Here is a 19,731-nt window from a genome sequence, read left to right as displayed (position 1 = left end):
CAATGTATATGTTTATTTAAATATTTGATTATTTAGGGGGAATTTCAAACAGGGTGTTTTGGTAATGGGTGGGATTGGTATTTGGGCATGTGACTTGAACTAGTTAAAGTGACAGTCCAGGCAAATAAACAAGTTAAAGGGACACTTTAGTCACCAGGACAACTACATCTTATTGTCTTTGTTCTGGTGAGTATCGTCAGTGCCTGCAGTCTTTGTTCTGTAAACACAGTCTTTTCAGAGAATAGGCAGTGTTTACATTACAGCCTAGGGATTCCACCACTGGCAACTTCTGAGATGGAAGCTAGAGGTGCTTCCTGGGGCAGTGCTGCACTGACATTCAGTGTCTCCACCCTCTGCATGCAGACAGTGACAGTGGAATAAAGGTAACATTTTATTGTATTTAAGGGGAACAACGGGGGGAGGGTAGGGGTGGCTAGATAGTGTTTTTAAATCAGGGTTAGATATACATGCTTGTGTCCATGACCCTATAAATTAATTGATACATGGGGCTCCTCTCTGTCAGTTGGGAATCACAGTGTCCCCAGAATGACTGATGGACTGCTAGCTGAACTCAAAGTGAGCTCTGTATATAAACATTTAAATCCATTTAAGTCACCTGGCTGAGAGGCTTAGAGATGCAGTGATTCCACGTCAGACCACCACAACAGGAAGTGTTTCTGGGCAAGACACCTAACAATATATATATAGCCTATTCCAATAATATAAATAGCAATGATATGAAAAAGCACTCACTTTTATTTTTCTTATGGGACTCCAGCTCCACCTTTTAAGTATCAAAGAATAAACAAAAAATAAGTCAATCACTCCTTATTGTAAAACAATTTCACAGTGAATTTTATGTTCAGAGAGTCGGAACTGCCATAGGGACGAATGTAGAACCAGCTTATGCCAAATTGTTCATTGATATGATTGAGGAGTGTAACTGATCACCTGGCACCCCGACTGGGTACCTCCGTTAATGGATTCTTCCTAGCTGACGCCGATGACTATAAGCACCGCACCGGACACCACAACCACCGCATACTCCACAACCGCCATAGCTTAACTGGAATCTCGCCATCTTCCTTCCACCCTGGATCAACCTCTGACATCCAGGACCGTGTGGAAAAGACCTCCTCCAGGAGTGCGTGACCGGAACAGCTCTTAAAAGAGCTAAGTGTTTAGAGCCCAGGGGAGTATACAAAGTATAGAAATCCCCAGTGTAAATATAGAAGTTCCCTACAAACACGAGACGAGGCTACGTATTGAGGGTTAAGCAGATCTGAGAGTTTAATGTGCCAGGCTGGCCTTTTATGCTACTTTTCCCACATGGTTACCACCCATGTGGACCTCGTGGGGAGATAATTGAGTTAATTAACGAAACCAAAGGACTAACTCAATTAACTCAGAAAAAACATACATTTTTACAAACCCCAAAAAGTACCCTAAAATAAAATATTTCCCCACAAAAGTCACATCCCCTGATAGCCGCGATCTGGGTGAACAACATATCCATAAATCACCCAGGGGTTCAGGAATTTCCTGGAAGTCTTAATTTTCCCCCACCATGCACATGGTCCCATGCCCAAAACAGTTCCATACACTGGACCACAAAACATTGCTGGACAATTTAAGATGGCCGCCGCCACATGTTTGAATCTGTTCCAGTTAAAAGTCCAAGGGGCAGAAACAGTACTTTTGAACATGGGTTATCACAGGGCCCATAGTCCCAGGGTAGGAGGCTGGCAAACAGACCCCTCCAAAAACCAGTGGCAAACTTGCTTTCATCACACATATTCCCTTTCCTGGGGGAGACTAACCAGGTACCTGACCTTCTGTTGGTCCGTATCTGAGTTAGTCTAGTAGTCCACCAACAAAAAGCAATGACTGGACCTAGTGACTCCTGTTGTTGGTCTCAGTCCTATATCCAGCAGTACAGCTGCATAGTGGGGGGAGTTGGCAGTTCCTGGATTAAGGACCAGGGGAGGGCAGAGGCTAACTGTGCTCTGCCCAGTTGCCAGCGCTTCTGCTGGGGTGGCCTGCAGGTAGTCAGGCCCTGTGCAAAGGGAAAGGGGAGGGGAGAGGAGAGCAGCGCTCTGCCCTGATGGCAGCTATTCTGCTGGAAGGGGGTCAGTGGGTATGGTAGTCCCATCCACTAACCCCAAAGCCCGGCTGGAAATTGGCTGGGGAGGGGAGACATTGCTTACCTCTTCCTCCTGGTATCCCTGTGAGGTTAATTGGGGTTCTGGACAGGCCATCCAGCATCCCTGTAGGTCTGGTGCAGAGACCACAGTCCCATTTGCACCATCAGGGATATAAGTGCTTCTCCTCTGGAGAACTGGGGAGAGGGACCGGTTGTCTCCTCTCCCTGTAGGGTAAGCTGCCGCTGGGGAGAGAGGGTGATATGCTCCTCTCCCTGTAACACGTACTGCCACTGGAGAGTGTTACCGACCGTCTCCACTCCCAATAATTTGTCCTGTCACTGGGGAGAGAGACTGACTGTCTCTTCTCCCTGTACTGTAAACAGCCGCTGGTGAGGGAGACTGGTTGTCTCCTCTCCCTGAAGCTCACCCTGCCGCTGAGGAGAGAGGCCGGCTGCCTCCACTCCCTGCAATTTACACTGCTGCTGGGGAGAGAGACCGGTTGTCTCCTCTCCCTGAAACTCACACTGCAGCTGGGGAGAGAGGCCGGCTGCCTCCTCTCCCTGCCATTTACACTGCCGCTGGGGAGAGAGAACAAGTTGTCTTCTCTCCCTGAAACTCACACTGCCACTGGGGAGAGATACCGGTTGTCTCACCTACCTGCAATTTACACTGCCGCTGGGGAGAGAGACCGGTTGTCTCCTCTCCCTGAAACTCACACTGCCGCTGGGGAGAGAGACTGGTTGTCTCCTCTACCTGAAATTTACACTGCCGCTGGGGAGAGAAACCGGTTGTCTCCTCTCCCTGAAACTCCCTCTGCTGCCCTCGTTTTAGCCATCAGAAATTTGTGGTCTCTCCTAGCTTGTCTCTCGATGGTCACCTGGTCCCAGATCACCCCGAGGTCTCCATCGATACATTAGAGCCATACCAGGCCACTCACTGCCGCACCTCGAACAGAAACTCTGAGCAAGAGTCAGAGGATGCCATGCTTGCCTGCTAAGTGATTAGAGCCCAGGGAAGTATACAAAGTATAGAAATCCCCAGTGTGAATATAGCAGTTCCCTACAAACACAAGATGAGGCTATGTATTGAGGGTTAAGCAGATCTGAGAGTTTAATGTGCCAGGATGGCCTTTTATGCAACTTTTCCCACAAGGTTACCACCCATGTGGACCTTGTGGGGCACCGAAAAATACATTCAACAGCCAATAGTGTACAGTCTAGTGATGTCCCGAACGGTTCGCTGGCGAATAGTTCCTGGCGAACATAGCTTGTTCGGGTTCGCCACGGATGGCGAACAGATGCGATGTTCGGTCTGCCCCCTATTCGTCATCATTGAGTAAACTTTGACCCTGTACCTCACAGTCAGCAGACACATTCCAGCCAATCAGCAGCAGACCCTCCCTTCCAGACCCTCTCACCTCCTAGACAGCATACAATTTAGATTAATTCTGAAGCTGCATTCATTTTTTTTATTATTATTTTTTTTTTGTGTGTGTTTGTGTTTATTATACATTATCCTCCATAGACAGTAACCTGTGTTTATTATACATTATCCCCCATAGCAGAAACAGTACTTTTGAACATGGGTTATCACAGGGCCCATAGTCCCAGGGTAGGAGGCTGGCAAACAGACCCCTCCAAAAACCAGTGGCAAACTTGCTTTCATCACACATCTTCCCTTTCCTGGGGGAGACTAACCAGGTACCTGACCTTCTGTTGGTCCGTATCTGAGTTAGTCTAGTAGTCCACCAACAAAAAGCAATGACTGGACCTAGTGACTCCTGTTGTCGGTCTCAGTCCTATATCCAGCAGTACAGCTGCATAGTGGGGGGAGTTGGCAGTTCCTGGATTAAGGACCAGGGGAGGGCAGAGGCTAACTGTGCTCTGCCCAGTTGCCAGCGCTTCTGCTGGGGTGGCCTGCAGGTAGTCAGGCCCTGTGCAAAGGGAAAGGGGAGGGGAGAGGAGAGCAGCGCTCTGCCCTGATGGCAGCTATTCTGCTGGAAGGGGGTCAGTGGGTATGGTAGTCCCATCCACTAACCCCAAAGCCCGGCTGGAAATTGGCTGGGGAGGGGAGACATTGCTTACCTCTTCCTCCTGATATCCCTGTGAGGTTAGTTGGGGTTCTGGACAGGCCATTCAGCATCCCTGTAGGTCTGGTGCAGAGACCACAGTCCCATCTGCACCATCAGGGATAGAAGTGCTTCTCCTCTGGAGAACTGGGGAGAGGGACCGGTTGTCTCCTCTCCCTGTAGGGTAAGCTCCACTGGGGAGAGAGGGTGATATGCTCCTCTCCCTGTAACACGTACTGCCACTATAGAGTGTTACCGACCGTCTCCACTCCCAATAATTTGTCCTGTCACTGGGGAGAGAGACTGACTGTCTCTTCTCCCTGTACTGTAAACAGCCGCTGGTGAGGGAGACTGGTTGTCTCCTCTCCCTGAAACTCACCCTGCCGCTGAGGAGAGAGGCCGGCTGCCTCCACTCCCTGCAATTTACACTGCTGCTGGGGAGAGAGACCGGTTGTCTCCTCTCCCTGAAACTCACACTGCAGCTGGGGAGAGAGGCCGGCTGCCTCCTCTCCCTGCAATTTACACTGCCGCTGGGGAGAGAGAACAGTTGTCTTCTCTCCCTGAAACTCACACTGCCACTGGGGAGAGATACCGGTTGTCTCACCTACCTGCAATTTACACTGCCGCTGGGGAGAGAGACCGGTTGTCTCCTCTCCCTGAAACTCACACTGCCGCTGGGGAGAGAGACTGGTTGTCTCCTCTACCTCAAATTTACACTGCCGCTGGGGAGAGAAACCGGTTGTCTCCTCTCCCTGAAACTCCCTCTGCTGCCCTCGTTTTAGCCATCAGAAATTTGTGGTCTCTCCTAGCTTGTCTCTCGATGGTCACCTGGTCCCAGATCACCCCGAAGGTCTCCATTGATACATTAGAGCCATACCAGGCCACTCACTGCCGCACCTCGAACAGAAACTCTGAGCAAGAGTCAGAGGATGCCATGCTTGCCTGCTAAGTGATTAGAGCCCAGGGAAGTATACAAAGTATAGAAATCCCCAGTGTGAATATAGCAGTTCCCTACAAACACAAGATGAGGCTATGTATTGAGGGTTAAGCAGATCTGAGAGTTTAATGTGCCAGGATGGCCTTTTATGCAACTTTTCCCACAAGGTTACCACCCATGTGGACCTTGTGGGGCACCGAAAAATACATTCAACAGCCAATAGTGTACAGTCTAGTGATGTCCCGAACGGTTCGCTGGCGAATAGTTCCTGGCGAACTTAGCTTGTTCGTGTTCGCCACGGATGGCGAACAGATGCGATGTTCGGTCTGCCCCCTATTCGTCATCATTGAGTAAACTTTGACCCTGTACCTCACAATCAGCAGACACATTCCAGCCAATCAGCAGCAGACCCTCCCTTCCAGACCCTCTCACCTCCTAGACAGCATACAATTTAGATTAATTCTGAAGCTGCATTCATTTTTTTTATTATTATTTTTTATTTTTTGTGTGTGTTTGTGTTTATTATACATTATCCTCCATAGACAGTAACCTGTGTTTATTATACATTATCCCCATAGCAGAAACAGTACTTTTGAACATGGGTTATCACAGGGCCCATAGTCCCAGGGTAGGAGGCTGGCAAACAGACCCCTCCAAAAACCAGTGGCAAACTTGCTTTCATCACACATCTTCCCTTTCCTGGGGGAGACTAACCAGGTACCTGACCTTCTGTTGGTCCGTATCTGAGTTAGTCTAGTAGTCCACCAACAAAAAACAATGACTGGACCTAGTGACTCCTGTTGTCGGTCTCAGTCCTATATCCAGCAGTACAGCTGCATAGTGGGGGGAGTTGGCAGTTCCTGGATTAAGGACCAGGGGAGGGCAGAGGCTAACTGTGCTCTGCCCAGTTGCCAGCGCTTCTGCTGGGGTGGCCTGCAGGTAGTCAGGCCCTGTGCAAAGGGAAAGGGGAGGGGAGAGGAGAGCAGCGCTCTGCCCTGATGGCAGCTATTCTGCTGGAAGGGGGTCAGTGGGTATGGTAGTCCCATCCACTAACCCCAAAGCCCGGCTGGAAATTGGCTGGGGAGGGGAGACATTGCTTACCTCTTCCTCCTGATATCCCTGTGAGGTTAGTTGGGGTTCTGGACAGGCCATCCAGCATCCCTGTAGGTCTGGTGCAGAGACCACAGTCCCATTTGCACCATCAGGGATATAAGTGCTTCTCCTCTGGAGAACTGGGGAGAGGGACCGGTTGTCTCCTCTCCCTGTAGGGTAAGCTGCCGCTGGGGAGAGAGGGTGATATGCTCCTCTCCCTGTAACACGTACTGCCACTGGAGAGTGTTACCGACCGTCTCCACTCCCAATAATTTGTCCTGTCACTGGGGAGAGAGACTGACTGTCTCTTCTCCCTGTACTGTAAACAGCCGCTGGTGAGGGAGACTGGTTGTCTCCTCTCCCTGAAGCTCACCCTGCCGCTGAGGAGAGAGGCCGGCTGCCTCCACTCCCTGCAATTTACACTGCTGCTGGGGAGAGAGACCGGTTGTCTCCTCTCCCTGAAACTCACACTGCAGCTGGGGAGAGAGGCCGGCTGCCTCCTCTCCCTGCCATTTACACTGCCGCTGGGGAGAGAGAACAAGTTGTCTTCTCTCCCTGAAACTCACACTGCCACTGGGGAGAGATACCGGTTGTCTCACCTACCTGCAATTTACACTGCCGCTGGGGAGAGAGACCGGTTGTCTCCTCTCCCTGAAACTCACACTGCCGCTGGGGAGAGAGACTGGTTGTCTCCTCTACCTGAAATTTACACTGCCGCTGGGGAGAGAAACCGGTTGTCTCCTCTCCCTGAAACTCCCTCTGCTGCCCTCGTTTTAGCCATCAGAAATTTGTGGTCTCTCCTAGCTTGTCTCTCGATGGTCACCTGGTCCCAGATCACCCCGAGGTCTCCATCGATACATTAGAGCCATACCAGGCCACTCACTGCCGCACCTCGAACAGAAACTCTGAGCAAGAGTCAGAGGATGCCATGCTTGCCTGCTAAGTGATTAGAGCCCAGGGAAGTATACAAAGTATAGAAATCCCCAGTGTGAATATAGCAGTTCCCTACAAACACAAGATGAGGCTATGTATTGAGGGTTAAGCAGATCTGAGAGTTTAATGTGCCAGGATGGCCTTTTATGCAACTTTTCCCACAAGGTTACCACCCATGTGGACCTTGTGGGGCACCGAAAAATACATTCAACAGCCAATAGTGTACAGTCTAGTGATGTCCCGAACGGTTCGCTGGCGAATAGTTCCTGGCGAACTTAGCTTGTTCGCGTTCGCCACGGATGGCGAACAGATGCGATGTTCGGTCTGCCCCCTATTCGTCATCATTGAGTAAACTTTGACCCTGTACCTCACAGTCAGCAGACACATTCCAGCCAATCAGCAGCAGACCCTCCCTTCCAGACCCTCTCACCTCCTAGACAGCATACAATTTAGATTAATTCTGAAGCTGCATTAATTTTTTTTATTATTATTTTTTATTTTTTGTGTGTGTTTGTGTTTATTATACATTATCCTCCATAGACAGTAACCTGTGTTTATTATACATTATCCCCATAGCAGAAACAGTACTTTTGAACATGGGTTATCACAGGGCCCATAGTCCCAGGGTAGGAGGCTGGCAAACAGACCCCTCCAAAAACCAGTGGCAAACTTGCTTTCATCACACATCTTCCCTTTCCTGGGGGAGACTAACCAGGTACCTGACCTTCTGTTGGTCCGTATCTGAGTTAGTCTAGTAGTCCACCAACAAAAAGCAATGACTGGACCTAGTGACTCCTGTTGTCGGTCTCAGTCCTATATCCAGCAGTACAGCTGCATAGTGGGGGGAGTTGGCAGTTCCTGGATTAAGGACCAGGGGAGGGCAGAGGCTAACTGTGCTCTGCCCAGTTGCCAGCGCTTCTGCTGGGGTGGCCTGCAGGTAGTCAGGCCCTGTGCAAAGGGAAAGGGGAGGGGAGAGGAGAGCAGCGCTCTGCCCTGATGGCAGCTATTCTGCTGGAAGGGGGTCAGTGGGTATGGTAGTCCCATCCACTAACCCCAAAGCCCGGCTGGAAATTGGCTGGGGAGGGGAGACATTGCTTACCTCTTCCTCCTGGTATCCCTGTGAGGTTAGTTGGGGTTCTGGACAGGCCATCCAGCATCCCTGTAGGTCTGGTGCAGAGACCACAGTCCCATCTGCACCATCAGGGATAGAAGTGCTTCTCCTCTGGAGAACTGGGGAGAGGGACCGGTTGTCTCCTCTCCCTGTAGGGTAAGCTGCCGCTGGGGAGAGAGGGTGATATGCTCCACTCCCTGTAACACGTACTGCCACTGGAGAGTGTTACCGACCGTCTCCACTCCCAATAATTTGTCCTGTCACTGGGGAGAGAGACTGACTGTCTCTTCTCCCTGTACTGTAAACAGCCGCTGGTGAGGGAGACTGGTTGTCTCCTCTCCCTGAAACTCACCCTGCCGCTGAGGAGAGAGGCCGGCTGCCTCCACTCCCTGCAATTTACACTGCTGCTGGGGAGAGAGACCGGTTGTCTCCTCTCCCTGAAACTCACACTGCAGCTGGGGAGAGAGGCCGGCTGCCTCCTCTCCCTGCCATTTACACTGCCGCTGGGGAGAGAGAACAAGTTGTCTTCTCTCCCTGAAACTCACACTGCCACTGGGGAGAGATACCGGTTGTCTCACCTACCTGCAATTTACACTGCCGCTGTGGAGAGAGACCGGTTGTCTCCTCTCCCTGAAACTCACTCTGCCGCTGAGGAGAGAGAGTGGTTGTCTCCTCTACCTGAAATTTACACTGCCGCTGGGGAGAGAAACCGGTTGTCTCCTCTCCCTGAAACTCCCTCTGCTGCCCTCGTTTTAGCCATCAGAAATTTGTGGTCTCTCCTAGCTTGTCTCTCGATGGTCACCTGGTCCCAGATCACCCCGAAGGTCTCCATCGATACATTAGAGCCATACCAGGCCACTCACTGCCGCACCTCGAACAGAAACTCTGAGCAAGAGTCAGAGGATGCCATGCTTGCCTGCTAAGTGATTAGAGCCCAGGGAAGTATACAAAGTATAGAAATCCCCAGTGTGAATATAGCAGTTCCCTACAAACACAAGATGAGGCTATGTATTGAGGGTTAAGCAGATCTGAGAGTTTAATGTGCCAGGATGGCCTTTTATGCAACTTTTCCCACAAGGTTACCACCCATGTGGACCTTGTGGGGCACCGAAAAATACATTCAACAGCCAATAGTGTACAGTCTAGTGATGTCCCGAACGGTTCGCTGGCGAATAGTTCCTGGCGAACATAGCTTGTTCGGGTTCGCCACGGATGGCGAACAGATGCGATGTTCGGTCTGCCCCCTATTCGTCATCATTGAGTAAACTTTGACCCTGTACCTCACAGTCAGCAGACACATTCCAGCCAATCAGCAGCAGACCCTCCCTTCCAGACCCTCTCACCTCCTAGACAGCATACAATTTAGATTAATTCTGAAGCTGCATTCATTTTTTTTATTATTATTTTTTTTTTGTGTGTGTTTGTGTTTATTATACATTATCCTCCATAGACAGTAACCTGTGTTTATTATACATTATCCCCCATAGCAGAAACAGTACTTTTGAACATGGGTTATCACAGGGCCCATAGTCCCAGGGTAGGAGGCTGGCAAACAGACCCCTCCAAAAACCAGTGGCAAACTTGCTTTCATCACACATCTTCCCTTTCCTGGGGGAGACTAACCAGGTACCTGACCTTCTGTTGGTCCGTATCTGAGTTAGTCTAGTAGTCCACCAACAAAAAGCAATGACTGGACCTAGTGACTCCTGTTGTCGGTCTCAGTCCTATATCCAGCAGTACAGCTGCATAGTGGGGGGAGTTGGCAGTTCCTGGATTAAGGACCAGGGGAGGGCAGAGGCTAACTGTGCTCTGCCCAGTTGCCAGCGCTTCTGCTGGGGTGGCCTGCAGGTAGTCAGGCCCTGTGCAAAGGGAAAGGGGAGGGGAGAGGAGAGCAGCGCTCTGCCCTGATGGCAGCTATTCTGCTGGAAGGGGGTCAGTGGGTATGGTAGTCCCATCCACTAACCCCAAAGCCCGGCTGGAAATTGGCTGGGGAGGGGAGACATTGCTTACCTCTTCCTCCTGATATCCCTGTGAGGTTAGTTGGGGTTCTGGACAGGCCATTCAGCATCCCTGTAGGTCTGGTGCAGAGACCACAGTCCCATCTGCACCATCAGGGATAGAAGTGCTTCTCCTCTGGAGAACTGGGGAGAGGGACCGGTTGTCTCCTCTCCCTGTAGGGTAAGCTCCACTGGGGAGAGAGGGTGATATGCTCCTCTCCCTGTAACACGTACTGCCACTATAGAGTGTTACCGACCGTCTCCACTCCCAATAATTTGTCCTGTCACTGGGGAGAGAGACTGACTGTCTCTTCTCCCTGTACTGTAAACAGCCGCTGGTGAGGGAGACTGGTTGTCTCCTCTCCCTGAAACTCACCCTGCCGCTGAGGAGAGAGGCCGGCTGCCTCCACTCCCTGCAATTTACACTGCTGCTGGGGAGAGAGACCGGTTGTCTCCTCTCCCTGAAACTCACACTGCAGCTGGGGAGAGAGGCCGGCTGCCTCCTCTCCCTGCAATTTACACTGCCGCTGGGGAGAGAGAACAGTTGTCTTCTCTCCCTGAAACTCACACTGCCACTGGGGAGAGATACCGGTTGTCTCACCTACCTGCAATTTACACTGCCGCTGGGGAGAGAGACCGGTTGTCTCCTCTCCCTGAAACTCACACTGCCGCTGGGGAGAGAGACTGGTTGTCTCCTCTACCTCAAATTTACACTGCCGCTGGGGAGAGAAACCGGTTGTCTCCTCTCCCTGAAACTCCCTCTGCTGCCCTCGTTTTAGCCATCAGAAATTTGTGGTCTCTCCTAGCTTGTCTCTCGATGGTCACCTGGTCCCAGATCACCCCGAAGGTCTCCATTGATACATTAGAGCCATACCAGGTCACTCACTGCCGCACCTCGAACAGAAACTCTGAGCAAGAGTCAGAGGATGCCATGCTTGCCTGCTAAGTGATTAGAGCCCAGGGGAGTATACAAAGTATAGAAATTCCCAGTGTGAATATAGCAGTTCCCTACAAACACAAGATGAGGCTATGTATTGAGGGTTAAGCAGATCTGAGAGTTTAATGTGCCAGGATGGCCTTTTATGCAACTTTTCCCACAAGGTTACCACCCATGTGGACCTTGTGGGGCACCGAAAAATACATTCAACAGCCAAGAGTGTACAGTCTAGTGATGTCCCGAACGGTTCGCTGGCGAATAGTTCCTGGCGAACATAGCTTGTTCGCGTTCGCCACGGATGGCGAACAGATGCGATGTTCGATCCACCCCCTATTTGTCATCATTGAGTAAACTTTGAACCTGTACCTCACAGTCAGAAGACACATTCCAGCCAATCAGCAGCAGACCCTCCCTCCCAGACCCTCTCACCTCCTAGACAGCATACAATTTAGATTAATTCTGAAGCTGCATTCATTTTTTTTTATTATTTTTTTTGCGTGTGTTTGTGTTTATTATACATTATCCCCATAGCCAGTAACCTGTGTTTATTATACAGTATCCCCCCATAGCCAGTAACCTGTGTTTATTATACATTATCCCCCCATAGTCAGTAACCTGTGTTTATTATACATTATCCTCCCATAGCCAGTAACCTGTGTTTATTATACATTATCCCCCCACAACCAGTAACCTGTGTTTATTATACATTATCCCTCCCATAGCCAGTAACCTGTGTTTACTATCATAGGCGTGCGCAGCCTATTGCATTAGGGTGTGCACCCTAAAGCACAAGCACACGCGGCGTATATATATATATATATATATATATATATATATATATATATATATATATATGTGTGTGTATGTATATATGTGTATATATATATATATATATATACAGACACAAAGCTGTGTGAGGGTGCTGTTAGTGTGATGTGTGTGTGATGTGTGTGTGAGGGTGCTGGTAGTGTACTATGTGGGTGTTTGTGTGTGCGTGCTTGTGAGGGTACTGTGTGTCAGGGTGCTGTTTGTGTGTGTGCACTTGTGAGGGTGCTGTAAATGTACTGTGTGTGAGGGTGATGTTTGTGTGTGAGGGTACTGGTAGTGTGCTGTGTGTGTTTGTTAGGGTCCTGTTTGTGTTTGTGAGGGTACTGTTAGTGTGCAGTGTGAGTGTGAGAGTGCTGTTTGTGTAATGTGTGTGAGAGTGCTGTGTGTTTGTGAGGGTGCTGTATATGTGTGTTGGTGCTGTGTATGTGTGTTGGTGCTGTGTGGGTGATGTGTATGTGTGTGGGTGCTGTGTATGTCTGTGGGTGCTGTATGTGTGTATGTGCTGTGTATGTCTGTGGGTGCTGTATGTGTGTGTGTGCTGTATGTGTGTGTGTGCTGTATGTGTGTGGGTGCTGTATGTGTGTGGGTGCTGTATGTGTGTGTGTGCTGTGTATGTCTGTGGGTGCTGAATTTGTGTTGGTGCTGTGTATGTGTGTGGGTGCTGTATGTCTGTGGGTGCTGTGTGTGGGTGCTGTCTGTGGGTGCTGTGTATGTCTGTGGGTGCTGTGTATGTGTGTGGGTGCTGTGTGTGGGTGCTGTATGTGTGTTGGTGCTGTGTATGTGTGTGGGTGCTGTATGTCTGTGGGTGCTGTGTGTGGGTGCTGTCTGTGGGTGCTGTGTATGTCTGTGGGTGCTGTATGTCTGTGGGTGCTGTGTATATGTGTGGGTGCTGTGTGTGGGTGCTGTATGTGTGTTGGTGCTGTGTATATGTGTGTGTGTGTGGGTGATTGTGGGGGTGGAGGTACATTACTTAATATCCCCCCTCCCTTCTTACTTTATGTAGGGAGGGGGGATCCATCCTTGCTGCTTTCCCTGGTGGTCGAGTGGAGGTGGGGGCAGATCAGTTATCCCCCCCTCCCTTCTTACCTTATGCCTGGGAGGGGGGATCCTGCTGCTGACATCCATCCCTGGTGGTCCAGTGGAGAGTGAACTCTAGCCCCGCAGGGCTAGAGTTCACTCACGCGAGATCTGAGCGTTGCCGCGGCAACGCTCAGATCTCGCGAGAGGAACCCGGCGGAGCTGCTGGCAATAGCTCCCCGGGTCCTCTCCGGCCTCCCTCCCTGCATGTGAGCCGGTGAGGGGAGGCTGAGAGCAGAGCCGGCGCTCGGATAGCGCCGGCTCTGCATGAGCCGGCAGGGGAGATCCTGAGATCTCCCCTGCCGGTCTCAATACATAGCGCGTGCCGCGGGGATTAGGGTGTGCCCAGGCACACCCGGCACACCCCGTGCGCACGCCTATGTTTACTATATATTATCCCCCCCATAGCCATTAACCTGTGTTTATTATACATTATCCTCCACAACAATCAAGCAACATCCATTCATATAAAATGTAAGTTACTTAGCCAGTCAGTGTAATGACAGGAATGAATAAGTAGATAACTCCCTAATTCCCACGGCCTGTGGCTGCTCACTGAGCGGGTGGGGGCCCTAAAGAAAAAAAAGGAGGGAAGACCTATTGTCCGCCCCATCGACCCCCACCCCTGAGCGGTTGGTGGGGGCCCTAAACACAAATTGGGGGACCTTATAAGTGGGGGACCTAATGTCCTTCCCCCTGGCACCCACCCCTGAGCGGTGGGTGGGGGCCCTAAATACAAATTGAGCAGTGGGTGGGGGCCCTAAATACAAATTGGGGAGAGGACCTAATGTCCTCCCCCCTGGCCCCCACCCCTGAGCGGTGGGTGGGGGCCCTAAACACAAATTGGGGGGGACCTAATGTCCTCCCCCCTGGCCCCCACCCCTGAGCGGTGGGTGGGGGCCCTAAACAAAAATAAGGGGGGACCTAATGTCCTCCCCCTGGCCCCCACCCCTGAGCAGTGGGTGGGGGCCCTAAATACAAATTGGGGGGGAGGGCCTAATGTCCTCCCCCCTGGCCCCCACCCCTGAGCGGTGGGTGGGGGCCCTAAACACAAATTGGGGAAGGAACCTAATGTCCTCCCCCCTGGCCCCCACCCCTGAGCAGTGAGTGGGGGCCCTAAACAAAAATAAGGGGGGGACCTAATGTCCTCACCCCTGGCCGCCACCCCTGAGCGGTGGGTGGGGGCCCTAAATATAAACTGGGGGGGAACCTAATGTCCTCCCCCCTGGCCCCCACCCCTGAGCGGTGAGTGGGGGCCCTAAACAAAAATAAGGGGTGGGGACCTAATGTCCTCACCCCTGGCCCCCACCCCTAAACGGTGGGTGGGGGCCCTAAACACAAATTGGGGGGGACCTATTGTCCTCCCCCCTGGCCCCCACCCCTGAGCAGTGGGTGGGGGCCCTAAATATAAATTGGGCGGGACCTAATGTCCTCCCCCCTGGCCCCCACCCCTAAAGGGTGGGTGAGGGCCCTAAATACAAATTGGGGGGACCTAATGTCCTCGCCCCTGGCCTCCACCCCTGAGCGGTGGGTGGGGGCCCTAAACAAAAATAAGGGGGGAACCTAATGTCCTCCCTCCTGGCCCCCACCCCTGAGTGGTGGGTGGGGGCCCTAAATACAAATTGGGGGGCCCTAAATACATATATAACCCCCCTCCCCCAGGTGACTAGAGGTCCAAAAAAACCCTCCCCCAAAAAATAAACTCCTACCTACCCCCCTCACCCTAAAAATAAAGAGGGGAGACTGTTAACTAAATACCTGTAAAAATAAATAAAAATAAACTCACCATTCAATGTTTTCTTTCTTCTAAAATCTTCTTTTTTCAGCCCCAAAAAGGGCAAATAAAAATCCATAATAACCGACGCAAAAAAAAAAACGAGTGCAAAAAAAAATAATCCATCTTCACCCGGCGAGGGCTTTGCGCAGACTGAGTTCTGAAGGGCAGGGGAAGGCTTATAAAGCCTTGCCACGCCCTGCAATTAGGCTCAGAGCACTCTGATTGGTGGGTTTAAGCCATCCAATCAGAATGCTCTGACAGGTAAATGAAGAGACTGACAGGTAAGTCTCTCCATTTACCTGTCACAGCACTCTGATTGGTTGGTTTGAAATCCACCAATCAGAGTGCTCTGTGTCATTTTACACAGCGTGGGAAAGTTCTTTGGAATTTTCCCACGCTGTGTAATTTTTTTTTGGATTAGTGGTACTATGCGTGCAAGCTACTGTGAGACCAGATATGAGTGGCAGTGTGCAGTGGCAGAGGTTGGCAGAGTACACACTGTAGGCCTGACACACCCGCTTGAAGACAACTAACTGCTATTCAATCTATAACAGTGGAAAAAAATGCATGCTATTTAAATGCATGCTATTGTGACACCAGATATTAGTTGCAATGTGCACTGGCAGAAGTTGGCAGAGTACACGCTGTAGGCCTGACACACCCACTTGAAGACAAATAACTGCTATTCAATCTATAACAGTGAAAAAAGTTTTTGGGTTTTAAATGTGCACTGGCAGAAATTGGCAGAGTACATGCTGTAGGCTTGACACACCCGCTTGAAGACAAGTAACTGCTATTCAATCTATAACAGTGAAAAAAGTTTTTGGGTTTTAAATGCACGCTATTGTGACACCAGATATGAGTGGCAATGTGCACTGGCAGAGGTTGGCAGAGTACACGCTGTAGGCCTGACACACAGATGCTTGCAGACAACTAACTGCTAATTAATCTATTACAGTGAAAAAAAAGTTTTGGGGTTTTTAAATGCATGCTATTGTGCCACCAGATATGAGTGGCACTGTGCACTGGCAGAGTACACGCTGTTGGCCTGATACACAGATGCTTGCAGACAACTAACTGCTATTCAATCTATAACAGTGAAAAAAGTTTTTTGTTTTTAAATGCATGCTATTGTGCCACCAGATATGAGTGGCACTGTGCACTGGCAGAGTATACGCTGTTGGCCTGACACACAGATGCTTGCAGACAACTAACTGCTATTCAATCTATAACAGTGAAAAAAGTTTTTTGTTTTTAAATGCACGCTATTGTGACACCAGATATGAGTGGCAATGTGCACTGGCAGAGGTTGGCAGAGTACACGCTGTTGGCCTGACGCACAGACGCTTGCAGACAACTAACTGCTATTCAATCTATTACAGTGAAAAAAAAGTTTTGGGGTTTTTAAATGCACGCTATTGTGCCACCAGTTATGAGTGGCACTGTGCACTGGCAGAGTACACGCTGTTGGCCTGACACACAGACGCTTGCAGACAACTAACTGCTATTCAATCTATTACAGTGAAAAAAAGTTTTTGGGTTTTTAAATGCATGCTATTGTGCCACCAGATATGAGTGGCACTGTGCACTGGCAGAGTACACGCTGTTGGCCTGACACACAGACATTTGCAGACAACTAACTGCTATTCAATCTATAACAGTGAAAAAAGTTTTTTTGTTTTTAAATGCACGCTATTGTGCTACCAGATATGAGTGACACTGTGCACTTACAGAGTACACGCTGTTTGCCTGACACACAGACGCTTGCAGACAACTAGCTGCTATTCAATCTATAACAGTAAAAAAAGTTTTTTGTTTTTAAATGCACGCTATTGTGACACCAGATATGAGTGGCAATGTGCACTGGCAGAGGTTGGCAGAGTACACGCTGTTGGCCTGACACACAGACGCTTGCAGACAACTAACTGCTATTCAATCTATTACAGTGAAAACAGTTTTGGGGTTTTTAAATGCACGCTATTGTGCCACCAGATATGAGTGGCACTGTGCACTGGCAGAGTACACGCTGTTTACCTGACACACAGACGCTTGCAGACAACTAGCTGCTATTCAATCTATAACAGTGAAAAAAGTTTTTTGTTTTTAAATGCACGCTATTGTGACACCAGATATGAGTGGTGGCACTGGGCAAGTGGGCACAGTATCCACTGTGAGCCTGACACAGAAGCTGGCAGGCAGGCAGGCAACTGCAATTAGATTACACAAAACAAAAAGCAGACTGATGTTCTAGCCCTAAAGGGCTTTTTGGGGTGCTGTCCTTACAGCAGAGATCAGATGAGTCCTTCAGGACTGTAGTGGACACTGAATACACTAGCCTAGCTATACATTTCCCTATCAAATGAGCAGCAGCTACACTTTCCCTCCTCTATCTAAGAATGCAGCTTCAGAATGAATCTAAAATGGATGCTGTACAGGAGGTGGGAGAGTCTGGAAGGGAGGCTCTGCTGCTGATTGGCTGGAATGTGTCTGCTGACTGTGAGGCACAGGGTCAAAGTTTAGTCAATGATGATGAATAGGGGGCGGTTCGAACCACGCATGTGTTCGCCCGCCGTGGCGAACGCGAACACGCTATGTTCGCCGGGAACTATTCGCCAGCGAACAGTTCGGTACATCACTATTCGCGACATCACTAGTACAGTCACAAAGTTAAACACTCCCAATAATTTGCAGTAAATTCCTCCCCTCTGCTTGAGAGATAATTGAGTTAACAAACATGGACAATGGACTAACTCAATTAACGCTAAGCAGAAAAAACATACATTTTTGCAAACCCCAAAAAGTACCCGGAAATAAAACATATCCCCTGATAGCCCCGATCTGGGTGAACAACATATCTAAAAATCACCCAGATCGGTTCAGGGGTTCAGGAATTTCTATGACACCCAATCATAGACATAGAGGTCAGTGTGGTGGTACCAAGTCCACGAGAGGGCTTGGACCCTAAAATGCAATACATACACACAAAAAGAGAGTACACCCCAAATCAAGGGGGGTGGGGGGAAAACTCTATACTGGTATATTAAAGAAGAAGGTACGAAAAATTATATTGTCAGCTATATAACTTAGGCTTAGAGATAAGCCTTGTGTGGCAAATAAACCTAAATCCCACAGCTAGATTGTAGAAAATGTATCCAATATACAAATACTTTACTAAATTAAAATAAATACATATATCCTAATCCACTATTTAAAGAGCATGCACTCTGTTTGGAATTTTGGTGTGGCCAAAAGGACAGTTTATTATTATCCTTCGTTGAGTATTTTAATTCTTGCATAGCTGGACTTAAATTTTCCTTTAGGTCCAGTTATGAACAGATAGAATTTTTGGATATCTATATCTATAGAAGTTCAGGATGTCTCAAGATTGACCTTTTTGTTAAAGAAACGGACCGTAGTAATATTGTATTGTTCGGTAGTGTACACCCAGAAAATACATTCCAGTCAGTCCCAAAGAGCCAGTTTAGTTAATAGTTTTAAATAAAAATGTACGAGATAAGAGATTTAAGGAAATTACATGTAAATGTTTGAATTGAAGGTACCCTATGGAAGTTTTGTAGAACACCTGGAAGTTTGTTAAATCAATTAAAAGGAACGACACAGCTACACTAAGGCTAAGAGAGGATATCAATAGGTTTATCTTTAGTACACAATTTGGGACCAATAATAAATTAAAACATTTTCTCCAATTTTCAAAAATACCTATCCATATGTAATGGAATTCCAGAATGTAGCAAATTGGCATATAGGAAAGGGAGATCATTAAGAAATCTTCTTCTTAGATCAGAAATAAATACTAGTATGACCAGACAATTATTTTTGAAGAAAAAAACTAACACGGTACTTTTCCATGCCTTGGATGTATTTTTTGTAACAATGTAATTAAGGGGAATAAGGTTATGCACCGCAGGAAAGGGAAACATTATATAATTCATGGGCATTATACATGTGAATATGTTATTTATTCTCTTAAGTGTCCGTGTGGGAAACTCTATATTATTGAATGGTTAGAAAGTTCAGCGAGAGACTATGTTAGTACAGGTCCACAATCGGGACGGTAAGCTGGAGTTAGTACATTTGAAAGAAGCAGGACATCATGTACACAGTGATGTTGTTTAGCACACAGCACTTTATTTTTGTTGTTTACATAACTATGATTACTATCATTACGGAAACTGTAATTTTATATGGGCTTGATACACCCCTTACTTGATCATATGATTAAGATGGTATTGATTAAGTGTGGTTTGTGGAGGAGTTCACATTGTTTGATAAAGACAAACAGTTGAAACGTTGCTGCTTTGCCAATAAAGAAACATCAGCTTTTCACAATAAGGAGTGCTGGACATCTTTTATGTTTATCTCAATAATACGAGTGAGTTATGCCGGCTTAGACATTGCCTGGATTGACAAGGTCCTCATAGGATGCTGGGGAACCAGGGCAATCTGACAACAAGTGGGTTACTGGAACAAACCATTATTATGCTCTCTTTCTCCCCTTTGCTAGGTAAACAAATGTGCATGTTTACCCTTTCTCAATAGCTACAATCCCCCATTCTTCTTATTAAGTTTCTAGCCCACCTTTATACATTTCCCAGGTCCATAATACCCCTATTCCACTGTATGTATTTTGTAAATGGCATTGTCCCCTTCAACATTCCATTATTTTCTTTTAACATATTACCTACATTTTCCATTTTTATCTGTTCCAGAGGAGCTGGAATTATTTGAAGTCATTCACAGTCACTTACCTGTATGCTAAAGGGCTTTTTGAATGGTTCAAGAGTATTACCTATATATATGCATTGACGT

The sequence above is a fragment of the Pelobates fuscus genome, chromosome 2 (genome assembly GCF_036172605.1).
Source record: "Pelobates fuscus isolate aPelFus1 chromosome 2, aPelFus1.pri, whole genome shotgun sequence".
Lineage (NCBI taxonomy): Eukaryota > Metazoa > Chordata > Amphibia > Anura > Pelobatidae > Pelobates > Pelobates fuscus.
This window is presented reverse-complemented; position numbering follows the sequence as displayed.